Genomic DNA, 20,922 nt, shown 5'->3' on the forward strand with positions numbered 1-20,922 from the left:
CGTCTTACCCTGTTTTGATACTCGTTCGGCAGATACTGAACAAACTCGATGCCTAATTACACTGAGAAAATTTTCATTTGTCATAGTAACTAGAAAAATTCAGTAAAACAGGTATCGTTAAAAAAACAGCATGGATATTGTTGGAATTACGAAAAACGAGGTACGCGTAACCATTTTGCGCTATTGTCGATCCTTTTTTGGTAATTGCAACGCAAAATCAGTTTGTTCGGTTGACTCTATTTTTTTAGTTAAACAAGGCTTTAACGTCAATTTATCGTTGCACGAGCATTAAATTTTCGCAACAGTTACAAGAAAATATAGCAACGGTGATCGTAATGAGAAAGAATAGTAACGGATACTAGACCTTCCGGTAACAGCTAGAAAACTAATTTTCATTTTCTGCCTAGAACTATATTTTTCGATTGTGGTAAAAAATGAAAATAGTTAAGGACGGAGCGGTAACCGGAACTAAAAATCTCCCTTGGTGTAGACGGTAGAAATTCTTTCTTACCGTACACATAACGGACTTCCATAATCAATCGTTCACTCGCGTTTCCTGTGCAAATTATGGCACATTCATACCTTTCGACATACAGCATTACGTCGTTTCTCAGCGCATCCAAAGGTCGGCTGATTAAGAACTTGTCCACTTTCTATTGATCACATCTTCCCTCAGCTGTTAATAACACTATTGATTATCTGTTCAACTCTGGCCATTGGTTGGCCAACACTCACCGAAATGTCCGCAGCATACGCCTCGTTGGTACTTATAGAACAAAAAAAAAAAAAGGGTAAGATGAGCGCGGAGCATCGGAGGATTACGTCGAGTAGGTATCCAACTTTCGGTAATGTAAGCGTATCCTGTTCCTAGGATCGATGTTGTGTTCCTGCTGGCGGTACACGGAAAACGACGCACTTGAGGAAACATTAGAAGAAGAATTGGACCGTTTCCTCTTTGGCAAAGCACTAAATGTACGCCTCGTTTCGTCTGATTTGTAACATAACGCCCGGGGGTTTGCAGAGAAAAGCGACGGCGCGAGATGCGGCAGCTTGCAGCTTGCAGCTTGCAGACGTGATTTTTGATCTTCGATTCGACACAAGTGAGTAGATTTCCTGATAAATGGAAGGAGGATGAAAAATTCCTCCCCGATATTTACCAACGCTTGATTTGTCAAAGACGTAATATCACAGTCGAGCGAATAAACTTTAGAGAAAAAAAAAATTGCATTACGAATTTTCTGTTCACATGTTAACGGGATGTTTTTACTTCAGTCACAGCTTTCGATAGCTTTTTCTTTTCATCTATTGGCATCGAAAAACTTTCCTTTCTCATTTGCATTCGAAATGTTCGCGTCCGATGAATTTTCAACATTATTACTTTTAATTTATGAAAAATTGTATAGTGTCCCTGCATGTGATAGACGAGATCGTTTTACAATGGGCGATGATAAGCGGTTTCTTCTCCCCTACGTGACAAAATAATTACACGAGATAAAGCAGCGAATTGTTCAAAAGCGGAACGTGCTTTCAGCCGCAATATTGTGTGCATGTACATAAACCAATTTAATACGATCATCACCGCACCTGTTCAAATTTTGCATCGCATGCGATGTATTATTTGTATATAAGCTCTCTCTTCCCTCAGGGTGAATAATAAATAATAAACATCAGAAAAATCTGAGTAATTCAATTATAAAGCGGACTAACGTACGGTAAAGTAATTCCGACGAGCGTGTCTTTTGGTAACAGGTTAAATTTTGCACAAATGCGCATGCAAGCTCGATTGCACACGAATAATTGCTCTGCGTTTACATACATGATCGATAACAGGGTGAAACTTTTTTACTCTCAGTAACAGGGGGTGTTTAATTATTTTATAAAAGTTAGAAAACTGTCATTCTGTTCAAAGAATTTCATTTTCTGCGCGAGAAGGATATTTTAAATTTTTAAGTAGACACATTCAATTACGCTTCGCTTTCTTTATTAAATTCAACCTGAGAATATTCGGCAATAAGCTTTACGCCCGAGCTCTTGAACCGTTCAGATTATCATCGGATTGCGAATGAAATGACTTTTTTCTACATCAAACGATCAGGTGCAAGGGAGAACGGACGGGCTTTGGTACATCCAATGCTTGAATTTAACGGTAAAGAGGCTTTGGACGGATATCAAGATTTCAATACTTCGTAATCGGCAATGATTATATACTCACGACGTTTATACGATAAAGAGATTATATTACAATTTCGAAAAATCGAGAAACCTGCGGTAATACGTTGATATTATAATGCTTTATTTCCACCGAGAAAAATCTGTTCTGAAATTAAATATAAAATAGAGACAAGAGTAGGCATTGGCATTTGTACCGCAATATATATTATAAATAAGGGGTTTATGGTATAATGAATTGTTGCCAAAGCCTGTGAGCGAATTCTAATTAAACGGCCCACAACTAGCGAGCACATATGTTTTAAAATTTAATTAATGAACCTGTCGGAACATTCTATCCGTATCGGAATTCTAGTTACACCGCGTACTCCCCACTGATTCGCCTTTTTAATTACGAGCTGAACTTTTTCCAATCAGCACAGGCAACGCCTTGATTCTCTACCCCCTGACGAGAATACACCTAAGAGAACAAAAACAGTAGATACTTAATATTCTCTTCGGTATTAATTCGATGCGTCAGAAAATATTATCTATTTCACAGCTAGGCTTACAGCAAAGAATCAATTGGCGAGTGTTGACGTGATTAGGAGGATGAGAACGCTCGAATTTTCACCGCAGTTCGATCAATCTTGCCAATCAACCAACTTTGTACAAAAACCATACACCGCATGCCTGTCAAATTCCAACGCCCTGCAGAGATTACAGCGTTTTTATTGATTTCATTAGTTCTGTAAGAGATGAACCGAAGTGCGAAATTCGAAGTCAATTACTCGTCTCCGGTTTTAAACGATTGGTGGCTCTTCTGGTTAAATACGTTTCTGTCCCCTTGTACACCAGGCAGGTTTAATTAACGAGAGAGACAATCAAGCACTTCGCGAATCGTTTCAACTAATCTTTATTGTCGCTGGTTTAACGGAACTTGAGAAAATCTCGAAGCAATATAAGCTTGTAAGCTTTTGTTTCACTTCAAAAGGGTAAGAAGAAATTGAGAAGGATATTTCATTTTATTCTTGGCAGAATCAAACAAACTATCGATCGCGCCAAGTCATGGATTAATCAATTCGCTCTTTTGTACACCATAGTAAACAATCTTCATTTCCGTTTTTTACTATTTTCCTGCATATTAAATGATTGTCAAGTATATGAAATAGGGATGAAATTTTCTGACAAATCGAATGCCGCTATGCATTTTGTCGAATTATTCTCACGCTACGAGAAAAATGCAAGTTTTGAAAATAAAACTCAAATAAAGACATTTTGAGTGAATATTTTTATTTTAAAGTGAACGGATTTAGGCTGAAGTAAATATGAGTTTTCACGGTGCTTAAAATTTATTCGAGCTTGTATTATATGAAGTAGCGTAAGCCGTTACCGCAGCGACGTGCAAGTGTGAATATAATCGATTGAAACGCGATGACAAATTATATCTGTATGAAACGGTGTGAATGTGTTCACAGCGTCAATCTCGTTAATTTGTTTACCCGTCGATCATAATTCGCCGTTCAACAAATTATTTTATCGACACGTGACGTATTCACCGGTCCAAAAACAAAATCAACTAAAGCTCACATTTTGCATGGCTGTACAGTTTCGTTGATGAATAATTTATTTGTACATCTGACATAAAATATCGGGACTTTGAGAAAACCGGTGAATCAAAATTCAATACGTTTCCGTTAATTCGATTGCCATGTAGTCAAACATTGAGAATTTATCGAATATTCATAATCGTAAGCTGCGACAACTTCCATAAACATACCAACTACAAAAAAAACGCATACTCAAATTAATTAGAGCTTCGATATCGATGATTCACCTCAAATTGCTTCAGCTGAAAATGGGACTGGGAAAGATTTTCTTTTAGTAATAAATTCGATATTGTGTTTTTTTTAAATAAAAATCAGCATCAGTCCAATCTTGAAAGATTGAATATTTACCGATACGCCGACTTGATATAAAAGTTAGTGCAAAAGTAATTCAAGTCGTCTCGTCAAAATCAGCCATGGTGATATAAAATCAAATAAATCTATTAGATTTGCCAACTATTTTGAAGTGATTTGAAGAATCGAAAATCTGATGTAACTTAAATTCGAAATATCCTCAATTTGCGATAATCTCGTACTCGTAGAAACTAGTAGAAAAGAGTATCGATTCTTGCCTCACAAATTTAATTAAAATAGAGATTGCCAGGACTGTAAGCTCCTGGTCGTCAGTTCTATCTCAGTTGCGTCAGGCGAATGATTTCCAGAACAAGTTAAAGTCCAGCGAGAAATGTTGCGGAAAACCTTCTCCGAATTCGAACAAGAGTCCTATTCTCTATCCAACGTTCTCTCGCAGCAGTAATTCGACTCTGTTTTATTTCCTCGAGTTAAAAACACGATCATCGGCGTGATCCCCGCTCTTCGAAATGCGACGCACGCGTTAAAAGGGTATTTCCTAGGCCTAGTCAGGAGCCAAATGGACTCACCTTATCTAAGGGTCCCCTCGAGACGCCTTTGTTCTCCAAAAAAGACACCGTGCACCGCGTATATCTTGTCCTAAACTAGACTCGGTGACTATAAATTTTCGGAAAGCCCACCTCGCCTCTCGTGACCAATTGGCCCTTCGTTTTACGCGCTGCAGGATCAAAAGAATCACCAATAAATTGTACCTGCAAATGTTGAACAACTACAGCGGGAGATTCGTTTGCCACGAAAAAGTGCAACATAGGCAGGCAAAGATTCACAATCAGTATCACGCAGTCGCGTAAAATTAGAAAAATAGAAAAAGTCATTAAAAAACTTCCAACGATGTTACAATTGCGCCAATGACGCTAAACGCAAATTAAACAACATCCCCACTACGTGACAGAAATAAATCTGAAAAAATCTAGTATATCAATAAACATTCTGAGAAAACTTTCTATAATTAAAATCTTCATAACTATTAGACTCTGGTATATTTTTCTTAATTTGACTCTAATAATTTTAAGCTCACTTTGTGTTATAATTACGAAACGTTTTCTCAACTTATTAGCGTATCTTAACTTATTCGTTAATCCAATTTCCTCGGATTAACTTCTCTCAGACGTTAGGGACGGTTTTTCATTCGTGATCACTGCACAACTTTGGGGCACCGAACATCGCTAGATATTTTTCTACGATTATTTTTTTCATCACAATTCCTATCTCTTGATTTAGCCTAGACGATGAATCCTGTTAATTTTCGAAAGAGCACGCGGTGCAGTTCTAAATTTTCTACTGTCACAAAGCACGAGCCAGTTTCTTTGGCGCCGGATAGTTTTTGCGGCTTATAACTAGATATACGAGATATACATTATACTAGATATACATCGTACGATGTTCCGCAGTGGTCGTCCATCGGCATGGGGAATGTGGCTGAAATACGGCGTGGCCGCTTTCTAACAACAAATTACTTTTCCACAATTATTAAATGGATCGAAATCAAACTGCACCGCAGACTGTACGCTAGGTGATAAGCAATTAAACAAACGTATAACAGCGAGGGTTCCGAAAGCTGCAGAGGCCGGGGATTCAACATCGCGATCGATATTCCACACCGTTGTTACCTCGTTGCTCCTGCACCGTATGACACGACTCGAGTGCCAGCTAATGGTTAATACAATAAGCCCGTTGTATCATTGGAATTGCACAGTAGAACACGAATGCGTACAAAGACTGTGAGCTCCATTAGTCAAAGTTCACGTCCGGGTCATGCAGCGAATTTTCCGGACTTTGTGAACGGTCGAAGAAATTTCTTCCTCACATTTCTCTAATTTTTTCAATTTTTTAATCATTTGTTATGTATTGTTATTCCAGTAAATAATGGATATGAATGAATAAATTTCTGTTATCAATTCCAGATACAGCTCGAACTTAATCTCCTCATATTCGCGTTGCGGCATTTTTTGTAGAATATAATGTTATTGTAGTTTTTGACGATTTTTGACTTTATTTTTCTTAACTTTACTCGCTGTTACTGAAATCCCGACAAACAACCTTCGTTATTAACTGAGAAGCTGGATTTAAAAAAAAAACTGCGAGTACTATTTTTTTTTCATCGATAAAAATTTATCTTTAGTAACCATTGATCTTGACAAGTACATACTTTCTAAAAAAAAAATGGCACTTGCAGCCTTTTTTAATTCTCATCTTCAACTATCTTCCAGAGTACAGCTTTACCGTGTTTCAGATGGTTTGACACGCTCGTGAAAAAATTTTCCCGTATGTGTCGCCTACGATTGTCAAGGGTGTTGAAAAAACCGAGGAAACGGACGAGGAGTAACATTGCACAGTCTCGTAATCGATCTGAGAAATACGCAATCGACTGTTGAACTGGAAATGCTATTTCGAGAAAAATCGGTTGGACGTTTACAACCTAGAATCGAAGAATTATCAGCCTAATAAAAGAAAAAAAACGCACATACCCAAGCTGCATATTACTTATCGATTTCGAGGGTAAATACAATGGTACAACAAAAAAAGGACCGACTGAAAACAATTTTCTATGCGAGGCAATAATTGAGGATATTTCTATACCGACTGCAGGACACGAAAAGGTGGATAAAATTAAAATCAGCCTGTATTCGTACGATAAGAAGTCTGACAGCGACGAGATAGTTTCAACCTGCGAAACGTCAAAGAGTTTGAAAAAATTAATATCGTTAGAAGGACACTCGAGCGATACCTTCAACGAGAATGATTATAACATAAATAAAACAAGCTCAAGCATACACGTTGCACCCTCGTTTTTATCTAATCTCGTAAAGCTAAGCGCTGAGCGTAATACGCGAGTGACGCGTTTCCGTAAATATAGCGCGTGACACGACGGAAGAAAAAAAATCAATCGCTCAGAGACAAGTTGTAATATTCGCAAAGAGGAAGTACGGAAGCTTTTGTGTAAGCGGTGCTGTACGTACATTTTTCTTTCGCTTTAAATCCCTGGTCCGTGATTTTTCACGTGAATCACAGGTTCGCCCGCAATCTTACTTTTTTATACCCGGGGTTTCGCCCCTCGGTAAACTACTCTCAAGATTATCTCCCGACGTTTTCAGCCGTTCCTCAACTCAGCCGCTCTTCTGGTTCTTACTTACTGGCATAAACGTTCAATTCTTCCGGATGCTCGGAGCTTAAAGCTCACCGATCGGTCTGCGATCTCGGAGAATTAGCTCGAGAATCATAACCTGTGTACCAAAAGTGATACCGCTGCTGCTACACAGGGACATTTTTGACCCTTTGAGTCACGGCGTCAAGTATTTTCACCGCCTATTTTATAACCATTTTTTTGTATATTTAGAGAATTTTTCAGCATATTTCTTTACAGTTTTTTTCCATTTCTGACAGTATACTACTATGTCTTCAATGCTCGAAAATTATTACTGTGATACAAATTAAATTATTATTGTTAGAAGTAACTTGATTGAACAAAATCGTGAATACTTCTGTCGCATATTGTGAGATATCCTTTGATGAGGTGAAAAGTAGTAACAACGAAGGGTTAAAAAAGGCACGGAAAGTCGAAGAATGATACATTTTTGCATGTTCCAAAGTTCACAGTAGTAAAGCATTCAATTTTTATCTCATGTTTGTTTTTCTTAGCTTCCGGCACGTTTTTCCACGTTTTTCAGGTATCGTTTAACTTCTGGAAAAAACAAATACATATACTGGGATCACATGACGCACTTTTCGATCATACCGTTTATTTTGTCTACAAGTGTAATAACTCTCAGGCGATTCTCACCTCGCATAAAAAAAGAAAACTAGGCGATGGAACCTTCGCTTTCATTACGCTTTTCTCATTTCCAGTGCAGCTCTCCTTCCCTCGAGGCAAGAACGTAGTTTAGTTTAGTACGTAGCCTGCAGACGCGTACTTTGTCCGCGGATAGAAAAAGGAACACAGGTGTACACATATAGAGTAACAGCTATCCGAGTCTGGCTGCTGTTAGGCGATTTCAACCTCCGGAATCGCGAATTTCAACGAAAGAAGCAATCCGGTACGTGCGAAATTATCGTATCGCGTAATACACGCGTAAAATGTAATTGCGAAGAGGGTCAAAGTGCGGAGTATCCGCATCGAGTTCCTTTTTGAATCTGCATTTTTATTTCTTGCCTTTTTTCTCTCTCTTTTTTTTTCCTTTTCCTTTTCTCTTCTTTTCCCCATCGCCACTCGATCACTACTCCGTTCCCTGTAGTTCCACTCGATGGAATCTCTCAAGGCCTCTCCTCGATCGTAAGCGACTCTCTTTGCCATAATCCCTCCAGATTCTCTTCAACGGAAAACCCAAAAGGCTAGACACTCTCTCAGCTCTCATTTCCACACGACAACGACACACGTATAAAGAAATTAGTTGCGAGCATGCGGAAATTTCATCTAATTCCAAATTGAAAATATTTAATCGTGATTGAATTTATCTTTTACATTGGTTTTCTCTCGCCAAGATTTTCCGGAGCTCGAAAAATAATTCATCCCAATACGACAGATCGAAACTCATTCACGTCTGTACACGTGACTCTGATGAAACTCCGATTAACTTGAACAAACTTATCGGGGTTTGAATTTTTTTCATTTTCGATTCTACTTCTTTGCTTTATGCCCCGGACTAAGGGGCGTATACAATATTCGTATCTGTATGCCAGACGCATATTGTATATTACATATTATATGCAGCGTGCCGACGCGACGCTTATACAACAGCCAACATGCTTCACTCGCTCTCCAGCATCGGGAAAGAGTTTTTTTTTTCCCCCTTGGCTAGGAGGATTTGTTCAGTCACGCGGCATGAATTTTCATACGTTTTAAAGGTACGGGCGCTCTAAATCCCAATGTCCAAAGGTCGGATACTGAATGTTTAACCAGAAGAAGCTGATTATGAAATTTTGCAGAAAAAAAAGCTCAGTGCTTTTGAAACTTTTTACAAAACGAGTATCTACTTTTTTTCTGTTTTGTTTCGCGATACGTACCGTGCGATAACAAAATTAAAAGCGGAAAACCCGCGGAGCCTCGGCTGTCAAGATATATTAGATAATTGGAACGGAGGTTAATAGGAGGAACAAAACCTAACTCATCGTCAGGCTGATATTAAATTAAGGCATAATTGAGTTGCGCAGAAATTAGGTTAACCAACGGGTGCCGAAATTTCTTCGTTCTCTGGCTCCACCCCGATAAAACCGAACAATAAGTATGAGAAGCGTTGATTCAAAGTGACGTTGGTTGTTATGGTTGGTTGTTTATTTCAGTTGATCAAGGAATTAATAACGCGTAATAAAATAGACCGATATATTACGTCCTAACAAGAGTTTGTAGAGCAACGAAAATCTGTACATGAATATGTACCACGAGTAGTAGCGCATAAGTAAATCGAATGAGAATAAAGCTTACGTAGTGATGGTGATTATCAATTAATTAATCAATAAAAACGCAAGGTATTTTATTACACTACGCAATTGAGGGATTTTGCGATGTCGATGGTATGGGCGAAAAAATAGGATGTGCGCAGAAAGATGAATATAAGCACATCAATCAGTACAGCGAATCGGTAAGGAATAAGAGAAACTGAATCGACACACCGAACCAGCCCGTTTTAATTAAAAAGCTCATCGCTTGTTTGCGTGAAAGACAATCATGCGATGACAGTTTGTTCGAATATAGTATTCAGAAATCAGTGGTGTGGTGTGGTTCACCTTGCCTGCATCAACTGTTCATGATGGTTTTACAGTACGAAAAAAATTGCTTTAGGATAGCTCATTACGCTTTCGGATGTGAAGATTTGTGAAGACCAGACGTGGAATCATGCGAAAACGCTTATTTGCACCTCATCGAGTTGAAACAGTATCTTGGAACGTACGTGCCGGGATAATACATGAAAAATCCTGAAATTTGTATTCGAAGCAAAAAGATTGTACTTCAAAGCTCGTTGTTGTATCTTCCAGATCGACGGAGCTAGCGACTGCAGATTTTAAACCGGAAATAAAATCGGGTAGAAACGATATCCCGTGCAAATTTCATGAAAATCGATTCGATGGTTCGACTGTAATGTTGTTTAAGAGAAGCCGAGAGTCACGTACATTCAATCTTGAGAATGCTCCGAGACGACTCCTGAAGTGTCAATACGGGTTTCCTACATCGTTCGAGATTTTTTTACCGGTCACTCTGTTTTTAAAGATCGTGGCTATTTAATAATAAAAACTTAGATGAAATAACGTAACGTAATTTTAGACTTCAAGCAAAAGACAGAGGGAATTAGCAAAAAATAATTCTCGTCCCCTGACGTAGCAAAGCGCGTCAATCATAACCGTGATTTTTCACCCATCCCCCGAAATTTTCCCCATCGTTTCTGGCAAATATAAGCAAAAAGCGGAGATCCGCTTAAGGGTAAAAACAGAGTTGAAACAGCGGGTGGGAAAAAGTTTCACGCCTTCGAGAGTTAAGCCTGCACGGTGGGTTCGAAATTTCGAGGGTGTTGATCGAGCAACGTCTCGGCGTAATTACTCAGCTGCGACGAAAGTAAATAACTTGCAACGAATCGTCCACTATTGCCCAATTACACCGACGACGAGGAAAGTTTGCAAGACGTACCTTCGTCATTTTTCCAACTCTCGTTTGCTCGCTCTCGGCGTATGCGTGCAGTGTATACATATACAGTCCATTATGTGGGTATTACAAACAAGAAATTGGCGAGGCTGGCCGGAGATAAGGGATGCTGCGAAAACGAGGGTGGATAAAAGAGCGAGTCTGCAAAGGTTATCTCAGGGACGCGATAGAGCTCAGAAGGAAAATTACGCGTAAATTTGTCAAGGGACTCGGTTCTTAACGAATTCGGATGAAACCGGTACGCCGTAAAGCAAAAGCGTTTCCAATCTTCGCGGACAAGGCGTTTAAATCCCACCACATCTGCCTAGCTCCAAACGAACGTACACTAGAATACGATAGACTGAAGATAATCCCGATTTAATTACATTCAGATTTCAACCCGCGGCTCCGGCGCTCCGACAGTTTATACCCACGATATGATCTATAGTATAATATGTATACCAGATGTGAGCGCAACTGCGTTTCACTTTCCGTATTTTTTCCCGTTTGTAATTATAAAGTAAAGTCCGAAGATTAGCCTGATATTTTAGGTTAATAAAAAGCAAAAAAAAGCAAAAAAAAAAAAGACTTGACTCTCGATACCTTTCACCTTTGGATACATAGCTGCGGCATATGTTGAACGATAGTTTACGGAAGAGTGGTAAAGCGTTATGAAACAAGTGTGGCGTGAATCAAGCGTGTCAATCGGTTTACATTCCGAGGCAAAAAACATGTTAACCTAAATCAGGCCTGTCATGTGCCGAGCTGTTAATAATGACCGCCCGGCAGCGAGTTTCAGTTCTCACAACCACGTGTAAAGAACGTGGCGCTAAATGCGTCGTTCCTCAAGAATGCAATCCATCAATCGTGTAGGAATTCCCATAGTTCTCTTCATTCTTCATTGCCGTGTATTGTAGACGGAAAATCATCAGGCGGAGCTTTTAGATGAAGTAACGTTTGGCTTAGAGTTAAAAACCTCCGCATTAGAAGAAATAGTAAACATTTTCATGCATGATTTTTCAGATGCGCTGAGACGAGTTTCAAACACAACGACGTACGGCGATACATTGAAATTATATAAATAATACTAAATATCACGTAACATTATTACTATTCTCAGTAATATTCATATGCATACACAATGTGATGAAATATGATAAAATTCTTGGAAGAAATACAATTTGAATTAACGATCACCGCTTCGGAGAACCGAGCCAGCGGAACCAATTACATAAAATTAATTAATTCCGAAGCGAAGTTATCGAATGGAAATTGAAACAGAGACCTGAAAACTGACTTCGCGTGGTCATTAAGACTCCGTTTTACGTCAGCGTGTGGGAGGTCAACACGCAGCCGCGTACATATGCGAGAACCTTGAGAGTGAGTACGCGTTTGGATTGAAAATCGCGTTATGTACCTGAGGGTTGAAGGGAGGGCGAACGCTAATGCAACCAGCTCTCGAGTGCATTTGCTTGTAGTTAACGCTGCGTTGCAATTACTTGATTAACCCAGCTTCCAAAATGGCTGCCGTAACAATTTCCAATGCACGAGCGGCTCTTCTCCTTGAAATTCCAACTCCTCTGAACGACGTTAGTGAAACGAGGCTTCGAGTGAAAGAAAAAAGAAGAAAAAATCCCGCAGTTGCGTTATATTTTCGTTTCAACGAAGTCACGCTCGTGACGAGCGAGTGTTCTTCGAGGTGCGGGTCACACGAAGTAAACGCACGCAAATCCCTCGTGCCCGATTATTTCCAGGACATCGACTTCAAGCTCGGTCTAAGTAGGTGGTAAATACGTTCAATTTGCATTAGCCAAGGAAGAAAAGCGGAGCTTAACTCGCGTAACGAGATAATTATCGTATTATCGATCCAGCGCGATTCGGATTCGTCAAAGAAGCGTGGGGAGAACTGTGTAAAACAAATTCTCCTCATTGCGTAATAAATTTGTCTCCGAGTCGAGCAGAGAATATTCTACAAATTATGCGGTACGATCGAATCTACGAAGGAGGGAACAAAGCGTGATCGATACGATAAGCTGTTCCAGCTATCTTTCCCCACTATCGCCGGAAACTTGGAGGCATAATCAACAAGTTGTAGGCGACGTGTGTGATACGTTCTGTTCGGCTAGTTTGAGCACGGCACTGGGTGAAACTTGAAAAGCTTCCAGGCAAAATGTCGATCGGCTTCAAGCACGTGCAGTCTTTGACGTTGGACGAAATCCGACTTTATGAAGAGGAACGGAGTCGGATTTAAAAAATCTTCTTCAACGAGCCGTTAATCGTAATTAACGAACAAAAGGACGTCTGAGCCGAGCATATTCCCTGGAGATTAAGGAAGAATATATTTAATTACTCCTCCTTGCCAATCTCCGCCCCTCCGCCTTTCTCCGTCGCATTGTTCGCTCTCCCTTTTACTCCCATGTCGATTCCTCCTTTCTCGGCTTCGTACCTCTCGAAGGGTGCTCCGTTCATAGTTTTGTATCTGTTGTACCTACCCGAAGGCGCCTATCTTTCCAAGAACTCACCAAGAACTCACCAAGAACCCATAGTGCTTTTCTAACAACCGTCGGAAACTTTCCATTTCCATGTGTTTTTACTTCGTTAGTTTTTACTAGCTGATGGTAATTCCTCATCCAGAACAAATGCGAATAATATTATCAACCTCTAAATTTGTTTACTAAAAAAACTAGCGGCGATTTATTAAGCTACATTGTAGATGTTCGTCAAAGTACCTAAGTCAGTCAACCTCATCTTTAAGGACTCGACGGAACAAAGGGCGAGGTACGAAACTGCGTCAGCGTTCTTAGAGCGGCTGGATTGTAAGCAAAACGTAAAAATCGCAATGCCGAAGAATAATTAGTCCTAGAAATTATCTGCACGAAAACTAATTCAAGTCTGACGAAATTTCAGTAGATAACTCGAATTTCACTACAAGGTCTTCATTGACTTTCCTGAAAATCGCGTGTGCCTGACTCACTGCAGTTTTTTCAAACTTAATTTTTCAAAATTTGTCCCCACCAACAATTCGTAAACGTATTTAAAATGGTTGAGTTTTTTCGTAACTAAATCATCTGGGAAACTTCAAAGAAAAAAAGCAATTATCATTTCTAAAAGAGTCCAATGCCGTACCAGTGACGCTGATATCAGTTTTTTCGAAAACATTTTCGGTAGTTCGAATTTTAGTTGAAAAATTCAGTTCCCCGGCAAAATACATGCAGTAAAACTTTGTGAAAAATGTTGGCAATTTTCTTTTCGGGGCTGAAACTCGACAAGTATTACGCCTCGAGTAGTACATGCATTGTGAATTTTACTAAAGGTTAGGTATTCCTGGGACAATATTTTTGATACGACGAAAAGAATACCTAGGCGTATATCTATTTCATACCAGCATCGCTACGTCGAGGTCATGAAAAAAGTACAATGATCTCAGCAAACTGCAGAGAGGAGCATTTTATCTGCAACAAACACAAAGACCGGCTATCTTCTTAATTACACGAGATACATTCGCGTTCCACTTTTTGCCTCTCTCTCTCACTCTTTTCTTGCTCTCTCAAGGCTTCGCGGGTTCTTAGAACCATTCAAATATCTCCAAGAAGAGCGTCGCTTGATACACGAATCCTTAGTAATATACAGGAAATTGCTTCTTCCGTCTTTGAGAACCCCGAAGTATAATTTACCAGTATTAATACCTTCTCGCTTATATATTACATACCATTTTCCTTGGGATAACGAGTTTCGGACGAAAAAAGCAGACAAATACAATATGAAGCGTGCACCCAGCTGTGATTCGAGGTTCTCATCGCTTCGGATTTTCGGTCAAATACAACCGCCGTAACACCCTATTATCAAGTGATGTTATAGCTTTTCAAGCTCCTCAACAGCTTGTGACCATGTAGCGACGACCTTCCTACCTATCCAACACCCTTTCAATTTTGGCAAATTGACCATATTTGTCGCAAATCACATTACCTTGCCGATCTCAGGTACAAGGTACGTCCGTTACGGTGGCCAGTCTCCGGTTCCCGGCATATTCGCGAAGACACGAGGGAACCAGAATCACGGTCATCTACGAAATACATCATTTCGAGATAGAAATAATGTGTATAAAAACCGTTGCGAAGACTGTTTTTACTGCTTGAAATTTATGCAGCTTTTCCCATTTTCCAAAATATTATCAAGTAATTCTATAATATGAAACTGAATTTCTTTTTTTCTCAAGAATTCAATAAAGTTTGCGACAAACTTTAGACGGTCGTTTATTCGATTCTTTCTCACTTCACGGCAACTTCTCTATCAACAACCGAATCCACTTCCGCGGCTAGTTTGTCCTGCAATGAACGTGAAGAGGGTGTAAAAGTTCCTAAATTAGTCTTTCATCTCGCGGCAACAGCAGCTGCTTGCGGAAAATTTAACGCACTACGTAAGGCGCGATAATTCCTCAGCGTGACTTCCGCAAGACGAAAATCCAAACGAGGATGCGAATTTCAGTCCCTGCAGCCCCGGGCTAACCGGGCTCTTCCGACCCTCCCGCGGTTCAACAGGAACAATTATTCCTCCTTGCCCCGAGTGACGATGAAAATGGCGCGCGTTTCGGAGGAAAGCAACAATTTATGGCAGCCGCGTTATATAGGTACATGCTAACTATACCCACGTCGCTTTACGGATGGCACAGGTGCCGAGGAGTAAATTCCTCTTACGCACGATGATGCCAAGTTAGTCTCTGTGCCTCCAAATGCCGCCTACTAGCTACTTTCCGACGTTAAATAATTGCCCAGAATTCCCCTGACGGTTTTCGTAGCTAGAGAGGCAAGTCGCTCGTATTAGATAATTCTACCGCGTTTCCATTATATCACGGCTTATAGGTAGATAGTAACTCGTTACTCCTTCGCGATGCTAACTCGAATAATTACGTCTTCCCCTCCCCCGCATCGTCTCATAGACCGTCGCGTCGCGTAGAGTCGAATATTCGAGGATGTGTCGCCGCCTGGCCGTTATATCTCGTGGGATTTTATTCCGCCCCATTAAATAATTCAATGAACCATTCGCTCCTTATATTCGATGCTCACGTCGTGTTTATCCGATCTCGAAAATTCCGGAGAGGAGGAAAACTTTCGTAGACCTTCCGCAACGTACGTCGAAGATTAGAGAGGTTCGAAAAAAATTTTAACCCTTTTTTTAGACGCGTGACCTGCGTTGTATTTTTCTTGAACGGACTTTCCTTACTTGCTCATTTCTTTTATTCGACTGTACACGATGATCAAATTATATCAACGTATTTTAGCAAGCTAAATTCGTAACGAATATAGAATGAAAAAAAATTCAAGTACAGAGAATGTACTTACATCGGGAATATTTTTTTCCTAAAAAGGAAAGTAACATCTCGGTACAATGAAGATGAAATTAAAATTAAAAAAAATTTCCATGACAGGAGAAAAGTAAGCAATGTGGGACGATTGGTTTCATGAAATGGAAATTTCGCTCCACCCTTGCCGTTTGCATTACGTACCCATGTGTAGATGATAAAGTACATGTATAAGCCCTGCCAAGTTGGCCTACATCAGGATTCAATATAATCTCTCACATCCTGCAGAGACTCATCCGCGATGACCGCAGGACGTTATTCCTTTTGATCTTTTTATCCAAGGTTAATACAGGTTTCCTTTTTCACAAGAAAAAAAAAAAAAAAAACGAACCCTGAAGGATTGCGAACTTTTTTTCTATTTTCACTTCGTGTATCGGTAACTTCGTTGCAATTTGTCTCGATTAGAATGATAGATGAAAAGTGAACGAAAAAAAGATATGAAAAAGCTCCCGATAATTGTTGCTTTTTAATTAAATCTCTATTATCACACGATTCGATAGCCTCGGTGCGAAGATTTATTTTCTCTGAACCGACTGAAAAAGCTAAATTCAGAAGTCGAAAGTACGATAACTCTGGGGAAGGTGGAAGGCAGGGGGGGGGGAGGGGGGGGGGGGTAGAGAGAGAGAGAGTGAAATATCCCAATTGAAATACGTCGATGTCCCTTTTCGCCGTTTCTCTCATCCTTATAATTTATATGTTTTCTCCGTTTTATCCCAAGGGAATTCCTCTATATCCCTACCGGACGAAGGATTTTTCATAGCTTTATCAATGCGAAGGTGATCACCGAAATAGCAGTCAAATTGTAACTGTATTATCAGGCTGAGGATAACAGTGCAAGATATGATAGAATATAAACTTTGTTTCTTGTCAAACGAAGACGTGTAGTTACATGGCGAGAAGTCTCAAACTCTTTCTTCGAGTTCACCAAATAATTTGACAACGAATCGTTATTCTCGCAGTTCGTAAATATAGCTGTTCAATCTGTGAATAAGATTTTTCTAGACTCGCTGAAATTGCAAGCTGGCAAAATTTCTTCTGTCACTGATCACTGATCGACGTTCCGTATATATTGCCGTTAAAAGATCGACGTTGCAGGAATTTTCAGTGAAACAACAACGAGAAAGTAATTGACCCGCTTAATACTGTTTGTTAAAAAAACATTTTTTACACTTTACACGGGAAAACTCTCTACGTACACAACGTGATTAATTAACACGAGGAAAAGTTTGACGGTGAAAACATTCCAGTCAATGTAAACGCGACGAGTTAAAAATTATCCATCATTTCAATAAGCGATATAGGTATATCGGCACTGATGTATATCGTGATAAATAGCAATGGTATTTTTTCAAGCTTTCCAAATCCGCGTGAATTTTTTCACCAGAGCAATTCCTCTTCGAAAAAAATGTGATTTCCAACGACTTGGCGCTTTCATTCTACTTTTAAAAACACTCGAAATTTGCCGGAACTGCGAGGACCGCAGCTGCGGAATCTTCGCTGATTCACGGGTCCGAAATTTCCGATTCCAGAATTTCGAATGATACATTATTTATGCGGCATGAGTTTGCGCTTCGCCCCTTCGCCCCACGCATTCGCAATCTTACTTATTCAGCCCTCGGCCCTTCTCTCAAATTGCACACCGCTTCCTGCACGCCCTCTCCTCTACCCTCGAGAGCACGTGTGTTCTCATTTCTTCGCAACGATCACGCCGTATACCTACGCTGTCGTTTTTTTCATAATAAAATTTCGTCTCTTACATTGAAATATCCTTTGATCTGATCTTGGCTGCAGACGCGTCGCTAATCGAATCGACGGAGGAGAAAAACCGTTAACTAGATAGTACGCGGATACGAAGGCATTTCGTACAATCTAATCTCTCGATTCACGCACCCATTATCCTATCAGCTGGCTTGGCTGAAAAAAGTGCCAACCGTTCATCCTGATCGGCTACAACGTGAGTGATAACAAAAAAATTTTTTTTATAAATGGTACAGAACAATGAGTGCAAGATAAAATCGGTGCGGTACGTTGTAACGCAAGTCGGAAAAATATATTATGATACAAAGCTGAATTAGTCGGTGAAATATTAATTAATATCCGAGACCCGTTCTGAGGGTTGATAAGCAGCGGCTGAATCGAGCATGCATATAAGCGCGAAGTGGAGAAATATAACGCGTTTTTAAAGGGGAACGTAAAGACAGGCGGGCGAAAAACGAATCACGAGATTACTTACACAGGGATCAAACCCTGTATTTTCATCAGAGATTGAAAAATTTTACACTCGATTAGCACCTCTCGCCCTCGACGATCCTTGGAGAGATCAAAATTTATATGTATACATACATATTTATATATACGTATACAACTATACTTGATAAAGTTTCTCGATTATTTCAACACCTGAATATAATTCTAACTTATTACAGGTTTGCACAATCCGTTCAAGGTTACGACTCAACAGCTTCTCAATTAGATTAGACGATTCGATGATTTAATAAGCCTCGAAACGAAGGCACTTTCTTGTCATAAAAGTTATCCGTAAAATAAATAAACGAATAAATATATGGAATAAAATAGGAAAATTCACCACCGTTCGAAAGACTTTCCACTCCAATTTGCATAACCAACTTCGGAGATGGGGGAGGGGGGATTATTCGTTTCATTCTCGCGTTTGACTCGGCGGAAGACGGAAGTTGTTAACTTTGTTCCATTACGTTCCTTTCCACCTTTATTTTTCCTTTCGACAAACTGATCGAGAAAAAGTACTGCTTGATTGTACAATACGCGTATTATAAGGTTGCGTGAAATAAGTGGAAGCGGATTCATGGTTACATAATACGAAAACTAGAAAAAAAAGTAATAGCAAAGATTTTAATAACCTATGATTTTAATACGAAAAATTGAAATAGCCCTCGAGAGATGTAAAAGATTCGCCTGCTCTGACAGTTTGAAATCGATAATCAGCTACTCATGCAACGTTTATCTGGGATTTGAGGAAAATTTAACTACCGATAAATCTTGCCTGATTCCGAGTCTATTCAATTGAAAGCCAGGAAACGTGGAATTGTCAAGGGACGAGTTATTATTTAATTCCAAGTAATTACGCCGTGAATCGAGCCCATCAACGTTGGGTGCAAATTCAATTCTCTCGTCTTGAATTTGATAAACGCTGTAACCTCTGTCTTTGCAAAATTCCTCGTCAATACCCGCAAACTTGGTACAATGAATATCTTAATTAATATCTAGATCTGCAAATTGACTTTCCTTCAAGACAAATACAAAGCTTGTTTTACAATGGAAAATATTCAAACCTGCATTCCGCAATAATGGACAAAATTCTTCTGCTTCGAATCCGATCGAATTCTCCTTCTCTCTCTTCTTCAGTTAGAATTATTCACGACCGCTAAACGTTTTTCCGCGTTAATCAAATTTTCACGCTACAACAATAGCACCGGCCTATATCATCTAATTTTTACATCTATATCATCTAACCCAATAAACACACACCAGTATAAATTTCGTATATGAAACGTCGAAGTCGTTTAATAATGGTATAAGTATAAAATTCAACCGTATCACATATACTGTAATATTTCGGATGGATATTATTCGTATGATTACTCTGTTTATTATGCGTATTTCATTATACAGAAGTTTAAAATACGTATTATTATAGCAAAAGCAACGTATAGTATATTTGTTCATTATTCGTACGAAAATCGTTTAAAACTTATATGTTTAACGATGTTGGTACTCCATCTTTCAACGTTTTATCAGAATCGTTTCATTTGAATTTACAAATTACGAGCTATTAACGTTCACGAAATTCGTTTATGATTTTGGTAATCACAACATATAATATTCATTCATGACACAACTGCCAGCAACTTTAATTAGACGTTTATCATACTTCCTATTCACCATTGCACAGCAGTATATTGATTGTTTTATGAACGTATATCTTCGACTATTATAATGTACGTTTTATTGGTATTTCTGATCTACGCGTGATAGACGTTTATGAAATTCATTTTCAATCTTGGTGTCTACAACATCTATATATATATATATTAGGGTGTGTCGAAAATGAACTTTTTTTTTTTCTTCGCTCCTACCACTCAAAACTTTAGGTTTTGACATTAAAGAGGTCCTCGTTCAAGGAGGGCGCTGTAGCTTGAAGTTTAGAAGTCGCTCAACGAGGATTTAGGTTTCCCATCTAATTAACACGTAAAAAATATTGTTTTTCGTTCAAAATGATGTCAGGCAACCATAAAATTGGCGATGTCTGTATTTCTTGGCTTATTTGAAAGCATGACTCATCCCCTAAACGATGATAGGTCGTTTTTCGACTTACCTTGTTCCAATTTTTTTTTACGCCACTTTTCGACCACAATAGTCACTTTTTCAAGTTTACAAAGTCTCCAAGGTATCAATGAGTCCAAAATGAATTGCTACAAGTATTGATTCTTGATTCGAATATAAATAACCAATTCTAAAAATTGGTAAATTCCGTATCTTCAATTTTATTCAAAAAACCATGTTTATTTTGAGAAATTTTGTATGTTTCACTAATTTTTGGAATTGGTTATTTATATTCGAATCAAGAATCAATACTTGTAGCAATTCATTTTGAACTCATTGATACATTGGAGACTTTGTAAACTTGAAAAAGTGACTATTGTGGTCGAAAAGTGGCGTAAAAAAAATTGGTACAAGGTAAGTCGAAAAACGACCTATCATCGTTTAGGGGATGAGTCATGCTTTCAAATAAGCCAAGAAGCACAGAAATCGCCAATTTTTTGGATGCCTGACATCATTTTGAACGA

At 39.1% G+C, this 20,922-nt stretch overlaps 1 protein-coding gene across 7 annotated transcripts in view; it reads right to left on the minus strand.

The window, feature by feature from the left end:
• LOC107221755 (protein qui-1) overlaps positions 1–20,922 on the minus strand; it is a 100,040-nt gene that overhangs the window by 48,271 nt on the left and 30,847 nt on the right. The window lies entirely within an intron of this gene.

This window comes from Neodiprion lecontei, chromosome 1, assembly GCF_021901455.1.
Source record: "Neodiprion lecontei isolate iyNeoLeco1 chromosome 1, iyNeoLeco1.1, whole genome shotgun sequence".
Lineage (NCBI taxonomy): Eukaryota > Metazoa > Arthropoda > Insecta > Hymenoptera > Diprionidae > Neodiprion > Neodiprion lecontei.